Here is a 4560-nt window from a genome sequence, read left to right on the forward strand (position 1 = left end):
GGTGCAGGAGCAAAGGGACTTGAGCATATATGGGTTCAGATTATTGAAGGTGGTAGACAGGTGGACAGAGCTGTTAATAAAGCACACGGTGTTCTTGGTTTTATTGACGGGCATAGAGTACAAGAGCAGGAAGGTGATATCGAACTTGTATAGGACTCTCGTTATACCTCAGTTGAAGTATTGTGTACAATTGTAGGCCGCACATTATAGGAAAGATGGGAGTGCAATGGAGAGCGAGCAGAAGTGATTTACAAAAATGGTTGCAGGAGTGAAAGCTTAAGTTATACAAATAGATTGATGAAGTTGGAGTAGAAGGCTGAAAGAAGGTGTAATAGGGGTTTTCAAAATCATGAATGGGCTGGATAGAGTAGATGGGGACATCTGTTTTCACTCACAAAAAGAACAAGAACAAGGAGGCGCGGGATTTAAAGAAGCGAAAGTGGTGTGAGAGGAAATGTTTTCATACTGTGAGTAGTTAGGATATGGAAAGCACTGCCTGGAAATGTGGCAGAGGCAGATTCAAATGAAGTATTCAAGAGGACATTGGATGATTATTTGGTCAGGAATTGTGTTCAGGGGTATAGGGAGAAACAGGAAATTGGCACTGGAAATTATGATGTTTGTTTGAAGAACCAGTGCAGACACAATGGGCCAAATGGTCATTTCTGCACTGTAACGCTTTTGTAATTCTGTGACATCACTGAAGACAATATAAAGTGGTCTCCTTTCTCATGCGTCAGTAAGACTAAAGTCTTTCAACTTTCAAAGCAGCCAGGATCTGCAGTCTCACAAGGGCACAGACTTAAATAATTTTACCATGATGCTCAGTAGGGAGATACCTTACCAGTTGCTGCACTCACTTACAGTTGCCTTTGTTCTGACCCAGTATCATAATCCCTAGCATCATGCATACACTGGGGCAGCGTCTGCTCCCTCCATCAGAGACAGAAATGGGATCTTTTATTTCTATTTGAGAGGGAATCAAGGGCTCAGTTCGACATCTTATTTGAAGACAGCAACACTTCTTCGGTACCTATTTGAGTGTCAGTCTTGATTTAAGTCCTGGGTCTTGAATCCACAATCTTCTGACTCAGACGCACATGCTACCAAATGAATAATAGCTGATGAAAATGGAATCATCAGTTCTTAGAAAATTGAAAAAATGATTATGATTGTTTCAAAATTTCTCCCAAAGTCACTGCAGTTTACTACTGTGATATGATATTGTTATGATCCCAGCTGACATTATTGCTGGATAAGTCAGATCCCAAGATGAAACCTAGCCTGATAAATCTTTTTTTCTTAACATGGCAGACTCTTACTGAGAAACAACCACACAAGGTTACAGATTTGGTTTTAGCAATAAAATAGAAGTTTATCACATACAATAGTAAAAAATAAAACAAACACAACCAAGGTATAAATATAAAATAAAAAACCAAAAGAATTGTGGATGCTGTAAATCAGAAACAAAAGCAGGAATTGCTGGTTAAGCTCAGCAGATCTGGCAGCATCTATGGAAAGAAATCAGAGTTAATGTTTCAGAATTGTTCTGAGGAAGCGTCACTGGATCTGAAACATTAACTCTGATTGCTCTCCAAAGGTATAAACATAACTCAGTTTAAAGGATTTCAAAACACACAGCAAAACAAAATCCCATCTACTCCTCAACACTATTGTTTTACACTTAATTAAAATTCATAGTAATTTCTTTCGTATCATGTAGGTTAGACTTCACAGTTTCTTTTCAGTTCTGGTCCCATGAATTGAAAGGACTTATTACTTGTCAGCTCACATAACGGAGATCATAGATTTTTTTTGGCTTTGAATAATCTGTAGAGTTCTAACCAAACACTTCTGGTTTAAACAGTGTCATAAACTAGTTCCTTAACACTTCTGAAAATCTCCTTTTCCACGGAGAGGCTATAATTGCTTCTGACTTCAATCAGGTCCCCTTTGAATTGATTAATAGCTTTCCCATCTCTGGGTTTTTCTATGTTGAAATCAATTCTTGATTATTCTAAACTCAAAAGCAAGCTAAAGTCTTCCAATGCTTTCTGTATTATTCCATAGAAATACACCATATGAGCAAAGTTTCATTTACAATCCAGGAGGCACATACTGGTTACAATCATGGTTTTGGAAAGACTGACCTAGTTAATTTTCATACACCTTCACATATATAAATAATATACTCCTAGATTCTATATGTTTACATTACATTCTTCTTATCACAACAAGAAATTAAATTTTATATCAAAATTGATAAATCCGAGCATTCTCCATGAGGACCCACTACAACTTTGAAGGCAAGAGTACAGTGGAGGGAGGAATTTCACATAAACATGCGGGATACTGGAGATTATTATGTTAATTTCATTAAGTGGAAGTGAAAGGAAAAGGAAAAGTAAAGGATTAGAAATCTATAATAAGAGTAGAAACTTTTGGGCTTTTGCAGTATGTTAACCAATATCTGAAAGAGATAAAGCAGATAATAATTGACATTGTAATTCATCATCACCTAACTCACAGAAGTTTAACCTGTCCGTTCTCTTTTAGTTGATGATTGATATAATGTGCATTTCCAGCATATTCTGCTTTAATTCATCAGATTCTCACAAGACACGTTAACAATTCTAGTGGCACTGAGAACCTTTTTCAGCTCCGGGGTATATATTTTACTTGGTTATTAACATTCTAAAGTCTATATAACTTTGTAATATGCTAACAAAGGATTACCACATGATTCTGGACATAAAAGTAACTATTGGTCTAATCTCCAATGTGACTACAAGTGGTTTTCTCAATTTGCAATGATTCATGGACATCTGGCTACGATTGGATATTTAGATTTATTCTTAATATTTGTAATAATTCATTTTTTTGATTCCTTGTATGCATTTCTATCTTTTCAAACAGTTAAAGTAAAGAATCCATTCAATAGTTTCTTTCATTGATCTGATCTATTTAAAAGAACAGATAATTGTTTAGTATTACAGAATTTGAGAATTGCGAGAAAAAAGAAATATATTGCTAAAGGACAATTTGTAAGAAATACCTAAGTAAAGGGAAAATAACTTTCATACTGTTTGAGAGAAAAGTGTTGATTGGATGGCAATTAAACTCTGATTGGTTGAGGCATTGCTGTGAGAATGCGTTAGTTAATGATGTATGACGGTTAACTGCCAAATTTTGTTTAATTTTTCAGTCAAGGCATTTCCTTGAGAATCAAAGAATGACTGTTACTTCTTTTGTTGAATTGAAACAGGTGCAGTGTACATAAATATTATTTCTGTCTGCAATGAACAGGGTCTATGGAAGTTTCTGATACACACAAATGGTCTATTCTGCAAGCTAATTGAAAATCTTAAATTGCTTGTCAGCCTGTTCTTCCCAAGTTCAGGATAATTTGGGAGTGTTTCATATTTCTGGCCAATGACTATCAGATAGGTTACTGACATAAAATATTAACTTTGTTTCTCTCCACAGATGCTCTCTGACCTATTGGTGATTACCAATATTTTATGTTTTATTTCAGGGTTAAGTAAATTAAAGTTATGGGGCTGAGTTATACTAAATACCAAATTTTGTTTAATCTAGTTAAATTTAGTTATTATCTGGATTAAAAATTATAAATGGATCACTGAGTGATATTTTGATTCTGGAAAACCAAATTAGTTAAATAACATTTAATAGACCTGGCAGGCCAGGTGATGTGTTGCAGCTACAAAATTAAGTACTGGTAGATATCAGCATGATCCACCAATAAAACACATCTGCAGTAAATACACTTTTCACTGTACTTATGTATTCCTATACTTAGTCCATGTGATAAATAAATAAATCTAAATCTAAATCTAATTAGCTGAATTCTGAGCTTTTGCAATTGCAATGCATTCAGAAGGACACATTTTTCCAAAAGGTAAGCAACAACACTCTTAAAGTTAATTAGTTCAAGAAACTTTGGCTGTCAAGATGGCAACTGGGTAAGTCGCTCCATTTGGGACTCCACTCTGCTTGCTGATTCTCTTTCCTTTTCCTATCTTTTTCTCTTCTTTTTCTCTCTCCTCTCTGCAGTAATTCTATCGACAACCCTGCGCACCCCCCCCCCCACACCCCACACCCTGCCCTTTTAACTACCTACTTAAGGAGTTGGGTCACAACCTGGAACCGCATGGTGGGAGCTGAAAGCGCAGGCCATGTCCTGCAGTGATGGCGGATCGAGCGACTCTGTTAAGATCGATTTTTCTGTAGAAGGGTCCCGACCAAAATGTCAGCTTTCCTGCTCCTCCAGCTCCACACTGCGTTATCTCCGAGATCTGGACTTGTCTTTTTTCTTGTTTACCTTTTGGCTTTGTTAAATCTTTTAATTCTAGTTTTTGTAACTAAGTGGGCGCCAGTGAACGGCAACTTTGTACACTTTTCACTGTACTTATGTATTCCTATACTTAGTCCATGTGATAAATAAATAAATCTAAATCTAAATCTAATTAGCTGAATTCTGAGCTTTTGCAATTGCAATGCATTCAGAAGGATACATTTTTCCAAAAGGTAAGCAAC

Source organism: Rhincodon typus, chromosome 6, assembly GCF_021869965.1.
Source record: "Rhincodon typus isolate 14 chromosome 6, sRhiTyp1.1, whole genome shotgun sequence".
Taxonomy (NCBI): domain Eukaryota; kingdom Metazoa; phylum Chordata; class Chondrichthyes; order Orectolobiformes; family Rhincodontidae; genus Rhincodon; species Rhincodon typus.